A 15,123-nucleotide genomic window follows, 5' to 3' on the forward strand; every position below is an offset into this window, starting at 1 on the left:
CTAGCTTTTGCATACTCATTATCATATTCACATACTAACATGTGATGCAATAAACATCACATGTCTATCGCATGTTAGACCCCATTTATTGCGTCATGAGGCCCTAACACGGCTTGATGAATGACTGTATTAGCTGGTTATGTCTGAATATGGACCTCTTTATGCTGTTGGTTTTACTATTATGATGTTTTATATTTCTTGATATTTTATGTCAAAGGTGATTTTTGTTTCTCCGTTGTTGCACTGCATACAAAGTCTGGCTTCAGTTTTGGTCTCTGCATTTTTGTTATATTTTATTCTGTGTTTGGTGAAGGTTTCTTTTCTGCATGTGTGACTGAGGTGAGGTATTCTGCGAGCTTGTAGTTTTTGTGTAGAAATCTACAGCAACTTGGCTTGTTCTGTTTTCCCAATAGGAGGTGTCTTGGTGTTTTGTTTTGTTTATTATCTGTTTATACATTTTACAAACATATTTATCAAGCAACATTACTTGAATGGAAATGCAGGTAGTACAGAGGAAACAGGAATTTTCTCCCTTCTCACATTATATGTTGTGAGGCCTGGCCACGATCACTCGTGGCCAGACCTCCCTACCTCCTCTTCTCGGGCCGAGCAGGATCCCCCTCGTGACGGTCGGCAGCGAGCAGGCCACGGCGCGAAGGCAGGGAACAGTGTCGAAGAAGCCGCGGCTGGCTCCGCCTCTTAAAGGGGCCGTGACGCTGAAGCGAGGCCGGCCCCGGAAGATGATGTCATCGGTGAGGGAGATTTAAACTCCTTCAGTCAGGAGCAAGACGCCTTCGCAACAGGTTCCTGTAGTTGGCTGTGTTTTGTGCTCACCTGTGCCTCCTGGTTCGACTTTTGGATTGCCTTGGACTTCGTTGTTTGCTGCCTGCCCCGACCCCTGCTTGGATTTTGGACTTTGTTTGGATTGCTGCCTGCTGACCCTTGCCTGGAATCTGGACTTCGTTGTTTGCTGCCTGCCCTGACCCGTGCCTGGAATCTGGACTTCGTTGTTTGCTGCCTGCCCTGACCGTGCCTGGAATCTGGACTTCATTGTTTGCTGCCTGCCCTGACCCTTGCCTGGAATCTGGACATTGTTTTGGTTGCCGCCAGCCTAGACCCGTGTTGGTACTTATACTGCGTACCAGCCTCCTCACTGAGGACTCCGTGTCAAGGCTTCGCAGAACTTCCACCTGCCGGAGACGAGTCCGCCTGAGTACTGCAGGTGGGTGCATCTCTCGCTCCGGTTCAAGGGTTCACTTGCATAACATTATACTTCAAGAAATTATTTTCTGACACACCATACAAGCCCCCTAGGGAATCCAAGATTGCACAACCTCAAGAAATTATATTTATATGCAAAGCAATGCTATAGGTGGGTTTCATTTTCTGAGAGATCTATATTCCACCATAAGAGGACCTTATTCAGGGCATGGTGAAGAGCTAAGCTGCGGTCCACCCCACTAACCAAAAACTCTGTTAGCTGAGATGGCTAGAAAAATACCTATGATATGCCTCTGTGCTTTATTAATGGTAAACAACACACAGGGATATATTTTCACAAAAATTCTCTACCAACTAGACGCAAACATACACTAAGAGAATTCTCTTTAACTTTGAAAACACTGTTGTGCAGAAATTTTATTAACAAAAACAGGGGCTGTTATTGTTAATAAAATCTCTGTGCTTTATTAGGCATTTACAGGAAAACTTTAATACAAAAAACATTCCTAATTGACCACTTGAGGTTTTAGCAATAGAAATTGTCGCCTTCGTTTTTGGGATTGCCTGGACAAATCCGGGAACATTTGAATTCTACAATTCAGAAGCACCTCTGATCTACTTAGGAAGTGTTTTTTAAACACCCAGTCTCTGTCAGATTCTGGTAAAAAAGTCACAATCAATGTTGATGGTCTCGCCAAGTTGCTATCAGAATCTTCTAGTATTGCAGAAACATCAATACTTGGTGCCTCCACAGGTTGTAATTCTTGCATTGCGATATTATTAGTATTCCCCCTGGTAACTTTCTTCAGTGGTGGAAGATAATGGGTAATGTAGGTTCAGGTATTTTGAGCACTTCCATTAAATATCTCTGCCACATTTGAGTAGGTGTTAAGAACATAAGAAAATGCCATAATGGGTCAGACCAAGGGTCCATCTAGCCCAGCATCCTGTTTCCAACAGTGGCCAATCCAGGCCATAAGAACCTGGCAACATACACTAAGAGAATTCTCTTTAACTTTGAAAACACTGTTGTGCAGAAATGTTATTAACAAAAACAGGGGCTGTTATTGTTAATAAAATCTCTGTGCTTTATTAGGCATTTACAGGAAAACTTTAATACAAAAAACATTCCTAACTGACCACTTGAGGTTTTAGCAATAGAAATTGTCGCCTTTGTTTTTGGGATTGCCTGGACAAATCCGGGAACATTTGAATTCTACAATTCAGAAGCACCTCTGATCTACTTAGGGAGTGTTTTTTAAACACCCAGTCTCTGTCAGATTCTGGTAAAAAAGTCACAACCAATGTTGATGGTCTCGCCAAGTTGCTATCAGAATCTTCTCGTATTGCAGAAACATCAATACTTGGTGCCTCCACAGGTTGTAATTCTTGGATTGCGATATTATTAGTATTCCCCCTGGTAACTTTCTTCAGTGGTGGAAGATAATGGGTAATGTAGGTTCAGGTATTTTGAGCACTTCCATTAAATATCTCTGCAACATTTGAGTAGGTGTTGTCATTGGGAGTTTAGGAAAATTAATACAGTGAAGGTTTTTAATCCTTGAACTATTTCCATATTCACAATTTTAAATTGTAAAATCTGATTTTCCTTGCAGGCCATTTACCTTTCCCAAATCTGATTTTACTGTTACCAGTTCTCTTTTTGTTTGAATATTTCCTTCTTCTATTTTATCCACTCTGATTTTTATTTCTTTTACTGAATTCAACAGTGCTCCCATTTGCATCTCCATATTTTTTTATTTAAGTCATTGATTGCTTCCCAGATAAATGCCAGTGTAAAAGTTTGTGGTCTTACCAGGGTTTTGAATTGCAGGGTAGAAATTCCAGCTGAGCTCTCTCCAGGCCCCGATCCTGCTACTCTGGTAGAAATTTCGCCAGCCTCGATGTTAGCTTGCTGAGCGGCAGGGACACTCTGCAGGGCTGTGTGCCTCAACTGAGGTTCCAACGGGCTGACTTCTTCCGGCAGCCCCGTCCTCCTCGCTCCTGCAGGAGCCTAACGGCTGGATTTGCTGGCGGCGATCTCTCTCCGGGGGAGAGTGATGTCATCAGCTCAAGAGTGGAGGAGGGCTCCTCTTCCCCCCCCCCCCCCCCCCTCCTACCGCTCAGCGAGCTCTCTGCCCAACCTCCGTCCTACGACGGACATGAGCGTCCATCGGGCCCACGGTTGGATCGGGCACTACAGCGTCCGAGGCTTGACGCTCCTTGGCCCTCCTTTTACGGGCGGAATGAGGCACTCTAACACGGAGAATTTGTCAAAGGCAAGAAGGACGCTCAGACCTGTCATGCTGCCAGCGCCATCTTGGATCTTGACTTGGTGTTTTAAGGCCTGGTGTAATATTTGCAGTGTTGCCTTTTCATAGGTAGGGCTGTTACTGTTTGGGTGCTGGCAGTTAGTGTCGTTTTGGTATGAGAGGTTTACTATATTGTAACTAACTCACTTTTTTCAGAGGATTCATTATGAATTTATTTTTTGCATCAAATTAAAGACACCACAATTGTTGAATATCTACAGTACTGTAACCCAAAAGCTGTACGTAAGTGGCTGTGTGTTGTGCTAAATCTGGGTCCCTCAGTTGACTGTGAGAGCACATTAAGAAGAGATTAGTGAAGAGTGTAGATGACTGATGTATTCATAATATTCCTATAACATCTGGAAAAGTGAGCAATGCATACACACAATTAATGCAATGCATGCATTTATGCAAATTACACTCCGTCATTCTTATGGTATTTCAAGTTGATTCATGAGTGCATCCCTCATCACTGGTGGCCCTGTTGATCCATTGGTAGATTATGCATTGCCACTGTCCTGGGGCTGCTACAATAGAAGGATCAGAGGGATGGGAAACACGAGGCAGGTTCAGGGTCGGTGATGGTAAATTTATGCAAATGAAGGGAGGGTCAGATGTAGCCCCAGTCCTCACGTGTCCAGTCTGTGGAAAAGATGGCATCTGGTGGGGGGAGGGGAGGGAGAAGGAAAAGACCTACGGGCCCATGCTCCAGATCTTTGAAGTATATAGCAACGCCCATGGTGATTTTACTGAGCATTTTTCTCATAAATACAAAATGGGGAAAAACCTTTTGCGTAATTTTGCCTGTAGTGTTCCAATGCTTCATCTAAGAGCTGCCCAGTAGGAAGGTTTGTGTGTAAGTGTTGGTGTAATAGTTTGATGAGAGTTTCAGATATTATGAGCATTTGTGTTGCACTTTAAACTCCAAATTATGAAATCAATGATCCTGAAGAGATAAAGATAAGGCTACAAACATGACCAAGGGTTTGGGGGAAACAGGGCCTGAGGAGGCAGAGGGCCCAGGTGCACAGTAAGGTCCTGGCTCAAGTGCAGGAAATTTCGGGTCGCATGACATTGATACAGTTGCCTAAAAGCTTGCAACAAAAAACATTTCATCGTACAGATCCAGCTGAGAGGTTTGAACCACTGCCTGGAGTCAGTCGTGACCTTGCGTCCATCTCCCACGAGAACGTTTTATGCAGCTGCTGCTTGTCTTCTCTCTGATAGAAAAAGCGTGGGCTGTCCAGACAGATGCAGCAGATTCCAGGGACTCTTTCTCTGGAAAATACAACACTGCCTGTTTGAACAAGAAGAAAGGGAACCCAGCACGCCAGGGCCTCTGCGAATGTTTGCTCCAGGTTTGGATGTTTTCTAAGCCATTTTACCATCTAAAAACCGCCCTTCTTCAATGCAGCTGAAAGTGCACGCGTTGCTTCCAGCCATGCTTAGGTCGAGGAGGAAAACAATGCACGCAAATCGCATTTACAAATCCATACACATTATTTTCCATGGGGAAAAAAAAATGCCTGCAGAGAAATCAGGCGCAAATGTCTGCAGGTACCACGGTGAGTTTCAAGGCCCAGGAATGCCCGCACTTTCGCTTTCGAACCACAGGTAAAAAGTGCATGCAGACTGTATCATGAAATGCACAGTGTGAAACCTGTTTGTAGTCTTGTGGGTGCCAGAGAGTGAGAGGAGGATTTAGCAAAGTGCTGTGCCATCTTGGGGACGTTTTCACTGATAAATCTGGAGCGGATTTTCGTCCTGAGCCAAAACTGGAACAAATGTTTGATAAAGCTGCCCCACTGGTGCTGTGAGAGAAAAAGGGGGACTTGAAATCCCAGAATGCTTTGTGAGACAAGCGAGCACAAGAAATCAAAGCCAAAGATGGAGGTAAAGGAATGAAGAGAAAGAATAAGGTGGTTATGAAAGTTGAAGCAGGTAGCAACTCATCACCAGTTTACTTTACTGGTGCTTAATTCAGAGAGAGAGCGAGAAGATGACTGTCGAAACTCACCTTGGGTTTATTGCAAAGGAATAACCACTGGTGCCACACAACTGTTACCACTCTACCTCTAAACTGCATTCAAACAGCAGCGCAGATTAATACCTAAAACCAAACAGTTTCTTGCTTCTAGACAAACTCTAAACTCCCTAACCTAATCTAGTTTGCTTTAATCAAGGCAAGGTCCCTTAATCTATCAGTTTGGAGAAACATTGCTTCCAATATTGCAATCCTAATACTTCTCTATTTATGCTGAGCTTGGCCTGGTCTCCTACCCACGAGCATAAAGGCCCTTCTATGGAGTTATTGACTTAGGGGTTGATATTCAAAGGATTAAACCGGCTAAAATCAAGGTTTTAGCAAAGTAAACCTAGCTGGTTAACAATACATCTCCCTCTAATTGGCTAAATGTGGGGCCAATGCAATATGGTGCGCTGAGCCGAGTGCACTCTTAACGTGCAGTTGGACGCGGGTAAAATAGGTGCTAATCAATCCCCTAATGCAATAAGGGGATTAGCGCATATTCAACGCACGTCTAATGTGGAGTGAATGTAATAGCACTAATCACATGCAAATGCATCTGAATGAGGCTATTAGGCATTCACGCCTGATGCAAAAAGAAAAATGTGCATCTCGGACGCACATTTAACTGTCATCTATTAATGCCTGCCAGTTGGTTTTTAAAACCAAGAGGAAACGCTGGGTTTATCGGCGTCGGTTTCCCTTACTGCCATTCGCGTTAGCAAGGATGCGCTATGGGTTGCAACCCTAGCGCATCCTTGCTAACACGACCCCCTAATTTAAATATTGCATAGCGCCCCCCCCCCCCCCTTTGGGGCACCATGCGTGCGTTAAGAGAGCGGGCGCTGACTGTTCAGCGCCCGCTTTCTACGCACCTTTATTGCATCGGCCCCTGTATGTGGCTAAAATTGCAAGCCACAACAATGTATTTGGGTAGAAGGAGTGGGTCAGAGGAGCTCCTGGGATAGGTTTCTGAATTTAACTGGTTAGTGTGATATTCAACTAAATTAGACGAGTAATCCCTGTCACGCAAATAGCAACCCTAAACCTATCCACTTGAAGTGTGAGCAGGTAGATTCAGCACACAGTTAGCTTGGTAAATGCAGCTGAATGGCCATTCAAAGATTTGATTTATTTATTTGTTTGTTTGTTTGTTTAACAGCTTTTTTTATACCGACATTCGTGGGTACATCATATTGGTTTACATTGAACTAAGAGAAATACAGAGAACAGGGATGGGGGAGCCACAACAAGGGGGGGGGGGGAACTAAACAAGGAAAAGGCAAAAGGAGCAATAAACTTAGGTAGTGGCAAAAACATGGAGTATAACAGTAAGTAAGAATTAAGCAGAGAATAAACACAGGAAAAAATGATAACCTTCATTAAAGTAGTATGGCATAAAATAAGAATAAATGAAAGGGAACCAGGGGGGAGGAGCAGGGAGGGGGAGGATCAGGGAGGATTATGATGGAAATGCCTGCTTAAAGAGCCAGGCCTTTAGCTTTTAATGTGAAGTTCAGCTGGTAGGGCATTCCAAGGGGTGGGACCTGCAACTGAAAGGACTCGTTCCCTCCTGGAGGAGAGGTGGGCGTTCTGAAGGGAGGGGCTGGAGAGGGGGCCTTTGTGGGTGGTTCTGGAGAATGAATCGCAGTTGTGGCTGTAGAGAGTTTTGTGGATAATGGTTAGGGTTCTGAAAAGGACACGTGAGGGAATAGGGAGCCAATGCAGTTCTTTGAGGACAGGGGTGATGTGGTCGGATTTGCTGGAATTAGTGAGGGTTCTGGCTACCGCATTTTGCAGCATTTGAAGCGGTTTGATGGTAATATGAATCAGGAGTGGGGCCGCGCTGCCTTTCCACTTACTGAGGCTGCGCCGACCACGCTGTCGATTTCGACGGGGTTGCGCTGCTTTTTCTTTTGCTGAGGACCCACCGGCTGCACTGCTCTCCTTGGCACCTTTTGGCAGCGGTGCCTATGGCCGTGGCCATATTGACCATAGGCATGCTACGGCTCAGACCCATCACCTAAGCCCAAAATGAGTTTTCTTCAGACTTACACTTCATTAAGAGCAGAAGTAAATAAGAGCAGGTAACAGCTCGACACACACTGCAGGCATGGGATTTAAAATCCATATTTACAAGCGTAAATGTTGGCCCTGACCAGGAATACCTCTGACACGCCCTGACTCCGCCCCTTTCCCCCCATTCGTTGGGTTGCTTGTGCACATACGTGCATTACTGAGCCATTTTAAAATATGAGCTGCTCGCGTTCAGCCCAGATTCTCGGGTATATGGGCCTTTTAATGCGAGCAACTCTTTTAAAATTCACCCCAAAGCTTGCATGGTGAAACTTAGTTTTACAGCAAAAGAACAGTTTTTGGAATGCAGTAATTTAGTTTGGGGAATTTTTGCACATCTTTTAGAAATGAAAATACCCTCCAATAAACTGGTTGTTTTTATTCTGAAATTCAGAAGCCCCTTTCTGAAATTCAGAAGCCCTAAAAGTGTTAGAGCTGCTGGGTTTGTTGAAGTTTGCTAACTTATCTATAACACTTTCCACAAACACCCCCTTTCTCTTCCCTGCCTTTTCCCCTTACATACACAAAAGCTACATAATGCAAGACCACCTGTCCTGAAGATCAGGATTTATGGCGCAGCTGTGGTACTGTCAGGGGGGGGATCTCTAGTAGGGGTGCAAAGAGCTCCCCAGTGGAGAGGAAGGTGGCGACAGGCTAGATCTGACCAGTATGCAAAAAGCTGTTCCGGGAAGAGAGAAAGAGGTTCTGTTCTCTTGACAGTGCCTGGTGCTCATCTGAAGCACTGCAGATGATCTCCCAGAACAGCGAGTGTATTTTACCAGTTGCTGAGGGCCTCTCTGGAAGTCGATGCAGCTCCGGGGTTGCTGGAGATATTTGGTATGTGTTATTTAGACATTCAACAAATGTTAAAGCATGAACAATCAGAATATCAAGATCCAGAGGATGTCTATTAGGTCGCTCCTTGCATACACATCCATATTGCAATTCTGAATGATGGGAACCCTTCTTTATGGAAACTTGATAATCCTATAGACTTCTGGAGCTAATGTCTTGGAATGTTGCTGTATCTGGCAGGGAGCTTTTGGGAGAATTGTCTAGCTTCATAGTACCTAAGATATGTGTGACTCAGAGTTTCTTGGCTCTATTGATGTTAACATCTGTTACAGGGCATCCAGGGCCTAAGTGGGAGGAATCCAGCAATGCCCAAATCTACTGTGGGATTCAGTGGGCCAAAAAGAGACAAAAATAATAAAATAGAAGGAAGGTAAGGTGGTGACATTGACTTTGGTTCATGCTACTTGGGATATCTGTGTATAAGGTAAACAAACCCACATGGCCTAGTATCTTGGTGACATACCTGTTCACAGAGGTTCTGGAGAACTCCAGGCAAAGTTGTTTCATTAATAAAAACTTAATATTTCTAAATTGATTGTATTTAGAGTCAGCTTGCAAGCTCCTACACTTCCTGAATTCTATGTTTGCTCATGCTTTGCATAATTTAACTTACCCTGAGATCCAGAATCTCTACATGGTCAGAGATCACCATAAATTAAACATCCCATCTATAAAAAAAAACAAAAAAAAAAAACTTCCATACAAACAACTTCAACAACTCACACAGAAGACTTGAAAATGAATAAGAAGATCTCATCTCCAATTAATCTTCCCACTTACTCCAAAAAACATTCAACAAAAAAGAAAAATACTTCTCCAAAACATCCACATAAAGTAAAACAACCAAGCATCAACAAAAATAATACACATATTCCAATCTCAAGCTATATGCTTCTCTCATTCATACTTATCAATACTCGTTCAATTATAAAAAAAATCCCTCTTTTCAATGACCTACTCAACGACTCCAAACCAGATTTCATTGCAATTACCAAAACCTGGCTCAAAAACACCGACTCCGTCTTAATAAACCAACTAGCCAACCAGGATTACAACATATCTTCAATCCCCAGAAAAAATAAAAAAAGGAGGTGGCTTAATGCTTATATAAAAAAAAAGCCTCCAACTATCATTTCGTCCATCAAACATTCCTCCTCCATTTGAAATTGCTCTATATGACTCTCCCAAACTTCAAATATGCCTTGTTTACTCTCCTCCAGGAGCACTGGATAAAAACTGCTCCCCTCTAATTCAGCCTGGTCAGGTGGGCTTTGTTAAACAACGTTCAGCTATGACCAATATTCGGTGGGTGGCCGCGGCGATGACACTCTGCCGGCGATCTGATATCCCCTTCCTAGTCGTCAGTATGGACGCGGAGAAAGCATTTGACCGGGTGGATTGGGACTTTATGTTTCAAGTCCTCACGGAAATGGGCTTTCAGGGCTTCTTCTTCCAGGCGATTCAGTTACTTTATCAGGCTCCCCTAGCACGGATTGTGGTTAATGGTGCATTGTCACCCTCGTTTCCAGTGTTAAGGGGTACCAGACAAGGCTGCCCACTATCGCCGTTGCTGTTTCTGCTCACCTTGGAACCGCTTCTACTGGCTTTACAGGCCTCCCCCACTATCAGGGGAATGCAATTTGCTTCTTCGGGAAGCAAAGCGGTTTATAAGTACTCGGCGTTTGCTGACGACGTGCTCGTTTTTCTAACCTCCCCTGGGCGCTCGCTCGCGGCTCTTTTGAATTTATTTCAGGCTTTTGGGGAGTTTTCTGGGTTGCGTATAAATTGGGAGAAGTCGGAGGCGCTGGGATTTCCTTCCTCTTTGCGAGAACACTGGGTGGGGACCTTCCCTTTGCAATGGGCGGGAGACAGCTTCAAATATTTGGGGATTTATCTTTCTACTGACCTGACCACTTTATATTCCCTAAATGTGACTCGATTACTTACCTTGACCCGTGATAAATTACTCCGTTGGGGTGACCTTCCGATTTCTCTTGGGGGCCGCGTCAATCTGTTCAAACTCATTCTTCTCCCTAAGTGGTTATATGTTTTACAGAACTTTCCGTTCTTGATCACTTGTAAGGATCGGGGGGCCTTGGATACCATTCTCCGTAAATTTCTCTGGAGGGGAAAGAAGGCCCGTATCCCGTTGCGCTGGCTTAAGCTTAAATGGGGGATGGGGGGGATGGGTGTCCCGGATCTCCATCGTTATTCCGTGGCTGCCAGTATGCGTCTCGTACGTGATTGGATTTCTGGGCATTATCCCTCTCTTGTTCTATTGGCGGAACAGAATTTAGTAGCCCCGTTAGACCTTCATTTTGTGCTCATGTGCCCCGGACGGGACCTAGCGGTTACTTTGCGGAGGGATCCCCTCATAGCTCCCCTTCGACATGCCTGGAAGGTCTTCACTCAACAAGCGGGTATTCCGCCCTTTGCTGCTTTTTTAGCCCCGATTTTGGGAAACCCGGATTTTGTGCCCGGCTCGCAATCTCAAGTCTTTCGAGACTGGCGGGAGAAGGGTATTACATTGTTGGGACATGTGATAGAGGAGTCCGGCACACCCTTTTCCTTTGCAGAGCTTCAGCGGATTCACGGGCTGCCGGGGACACATTTTTTTGGGTTTCTTCAACTCCGTCACTATTACAACTCTATCCCCGATTCCTATAAATCTACATCCAATCTCCAGGTTATTGAATCCTTTTTTCGGCTGGGTGCGCAAAAGGGGCCTTCATTATCCCATTATTATCAACGCCTCCTCCAGGGGTCACCTACCGATGCGCCTCAGACGGCGGTGGACCGATGGAATCGGGAGGGAGGGTTCCAAGTCCCGGTGGGGGTTTTTAAGGGGAGTATGAAACTGCTGACGCGTGTTACTAGTAACATGTACTATAGGGAGATGCAGTTGAAGTTGCTATACAGAGCCTATGTCACCCCCCTTATTGCCTTTCACGCTCACTTGAGCCCATCGCCGTCCTGTCCTCGCTGCCCAGGTTCTGTGGGGAATGTATCGCATGCTTTTTGGGTCTGTTCTCGGGTTCAACAATACTGGGGGAAAGTGGTGGGATATTTGAGGTCTTTATTGCAGATTAATCTCCCTCTCTCGCCATACATGATTTTATTTGACTGTGTCCCTCGCCCGTTAATCAGAGGAACAGGCATCCGCTGGTTTTTGCGGAAGGCGTTTGCAGTGGGGAAGAAAGTCATATTAATAACATGGCAATCCGTGGAGGGACCCTCATATTGGATGTGGAGGATCCATTTACACCGGATGATGCAGATGGAAAATGAGGCCTCCCGGGAGAATCCCCAGCGGCGGAAGGCGTTTCTACAGATCTGGGATGGATACCTTCAAAACTTACCTCACAGGACGCATAGTTTGATCATCAATTGCTGATTTGGATATCATTTGGTCTTACATGTCACTCGTGAACTATGGTTATTTTAGACAAGGTTCTAAGGGGACTGAGGTGGGGGGGGGGGGACTGTACATCGCAGATGTTATCTTCTCAATCATTGTACTGGTTGTATGTGGAGATGTAGGAAAAGGAGAAACAGCAAGGTCTCTACTTTGTTCTGTGGTTCTGAGTTGATTTCAATAAAAACCGTTTATACATAAAAACTGCTCCCCTCTAATTGAATATATTATGAATAACATCTCCCTCAACAAAACCATCATCATACTTGGTGACTTCAACATACATTTCAACTTACACACCCAATCAAAAGCCTGCCAAACCATCACTGATGCACTATCAGCTCTTAATCTAGAACAAATAATCCAATCTCCAACTCACAAAGCAGGCCACACAATTGATCTTATCTTTGTCAACACTGAAATATGGAAATCAAACTCTACTCACACCACAGAAATACTATGGTCTGACCACCACCTAATCTAAGCCAACCTACATACCAATGTCAACCTCAAAACTCCTCAAAGCACTCAAAGAATAATTTCGTACCGCCCACCTTTCAACACAGAACTCTTACAAAAAACTCTCCAAACTGAATTAAACAACATCAATCTATCTAACTCCGATAATGCTACCTCATCATGGCTAAATATCACAAAAAAAGTTGCAGACAACATGAATCCCATTATTACAAAGTCTAAACAACAACCTAAACACAACAACCAATGGTATAATGAAAATATCAGAACTGCTAAACGTCTACTCAGAAAAAAAGAAAGAGAATGGAGAAAAGACAAAAATTCTCCCACACTAAATAACTATCGAAACAACTTAGCTCAATATAAAAATATCATTAACAATGCGAAAAAGGAATTCTTCTCCAACAAAATCTCCAAATTTCATCATAACCCCAGAATGTTATTCACAATAGTTCAGAAACTTACCAAAACCACCCAGGATTCTATATGCACCAAACATGGAAGTGATGACTTTGCTGATTTCTTCAAAAACAAAATATCTCATCTAATCCAAGCCAACATAACCAACAACAACCAGAACATCAAAATTAACAACAAGATAACCTCATCATGGTCAGTCTTTGACACCACCTCCACCCTCCAAATTCAAAATATAATAAATAAACTGAACCCTGCTAAACATCCATTAGACACCATCCCAATAACCACCCTCAAAACAATTGAACCTACCATATCTAAAACCATCACCAAAATCGTCAATCTATCACTGACCGAAGGCAAATACCCCAAATGTCTCAAATCTGCTGTCATCAAACCAATCCTTAAAAAGAGCAACCTTGATCCAGAAATCCTCACCAACTACCGCCCTATATCAAACCTTTCATTCCTAGCCAAAATCATTGAAAAAGTCGTTCACACCCAACTTGATGAATATCTGGAGACAAACAACATCCTACCTCCATCACAATATGGATTTAGAAAAAACCTAAACACAGAATCCCTCCTCATCTCCCTAAATGACATCATTATAAGAGGCTTTGATAATGGTGAGAAATACCTGCTCATACTCCTTGACCTCTCAGCTGCCTTCAACACAGTAAACCACAATATACTGTTAGAACAACTATCCCAAATTGGCCTAACTGGCACCATATTACAATGGTTCTCATCCTACCTATCTGACCGAACATACCAAGTACTGATCAACAACAACACATCAAAGATGATTGACCTCAAAACTGGAGTCCCTCAAGGATCAGCTTTATCCGCCACCCTTTTCAACATATACCTTCTCCCCATCTGCCAACTACTAAAAGAACATGGAATCACACACTTTCTCTACGCTGATGACATTCAGCTTCTAATTCCCATACAAAATTCGATAGAAGACACCTACAAGAAAACCTCAGATCTCCTTATCTCAATCAAGCACCTACTAAACTCTCTGAAACTCATCATCAATTTTGACAAAATGGAAATAGTACTTCACCTATACCAGCCCTCATTCCCCTTAGGTTGAGCCCTCGGGTGCCAGGGTCAGCAGAACGTACGCGTGGGCCTCTGCTGATAAGGTGAAGATCTGTTGAGATAGTTGAGTCACAGGCCAGAGTCCGGGGCAGGCTGAACATAGGCAGAGTTAGAGTTAGGCAGCGGTCAGGGCAGGCAGCTTTCCAAGCAGTCAGAGTCAGGCAGTGGTTAGTGGCAGGCAGAGTTCAATCAGAGTCAGGAGTCAAACCGAAGTCAGTACCAGAGATCCGTCCAAGGAGAATATAGGACAGAGAGGCAGGAAGAGAGGCGAGGATCAGCACAGGCGGCAGAAGACATTGAAGACCAAAGACCACAAAGGAAGAAGACAAAGAACTCAAGAACTCAAACCAGGACTGCCAAATCAAGGAACAGGAAGACAGGAGCAAAAACCAGGAACTCCGGAACAAAGATACAGGAACACAGGGACAAGGACCAGGAACACAGGAACACACTAAGGCAACTTGTACTACCTGGAGGTAGTCGACCTATTTCAAGGCATGGGTTGCTGGGAACGTTTAAGAGTTGAAGGCAGTGATGTCAGAAGTGGTTGCCATGGGGGTTTTCCTGCCACAGGCCCTTTAAATTCTGCCTAGGAGGAGCATTGAGCACGGTTGGTTGCATACTGCCGCAGGTCATGTCAGGCCTGCAGAGGTGCGGCAGTTAGTCACTTTGCTGTTCAGGGGTCTGCCATGGTGTCGGAGCTGAAGGTAAGCGCAGCTGTCCACGGCCTTGTCCCATGGACTGCTGAACACAACAATAAATGTATCCAGCTAGCTTTTAGATATCCAGGATATGTTTATCCAGCTAACTATCTCAGGTGGATAGAGGCTGAATATCTACCTCTATATGTCTGAGGGATCCCTGATGGATGTAGTTGATTGGGAGAAGAGCTAGTGATCTTATTACACAGCAAAAGGTAAAGGAAGAAAGTGAGGTTTTTTGTTTTTGCTGTTATCTCTGATGTGGAATTCTGTGACTCTATGTGCAAGGTGTTGCACATAGGGAAAAATAACCCTTGCTGTAGTTACACGATGTTAGGTTCCATATTAGGAGCTACCACCCAGGAAAAAGATCTAGGCATCATAGTGGATAATACTTTAAAATCATCGGCTCAGTGTGCTGCAGCAGTCAAAAAAGCAAATAGAACGTTAGGAATTATTAGGAAGGGAATGGTTAAAAGAACAGAAAATGTCATAATGCCTCTGTATCGCTCC

The sequence above is a fragment of the Rhinatrema bivittatum genome, chromosome 9 (assembly GCF_901001135.1).
Source record: "Rhinatrema bivittatum chromosome 9, aRhiBiv1.1, whole genome shotgun sequence".
Taxonomy (NCBI): domain Eukaryota; kingdom Metazoa; phylum Chordata; class Amphibia; order Gymnophiona; family Rhinatrematidae; genus Rhinatrema; species Rhinatrema bivittatum.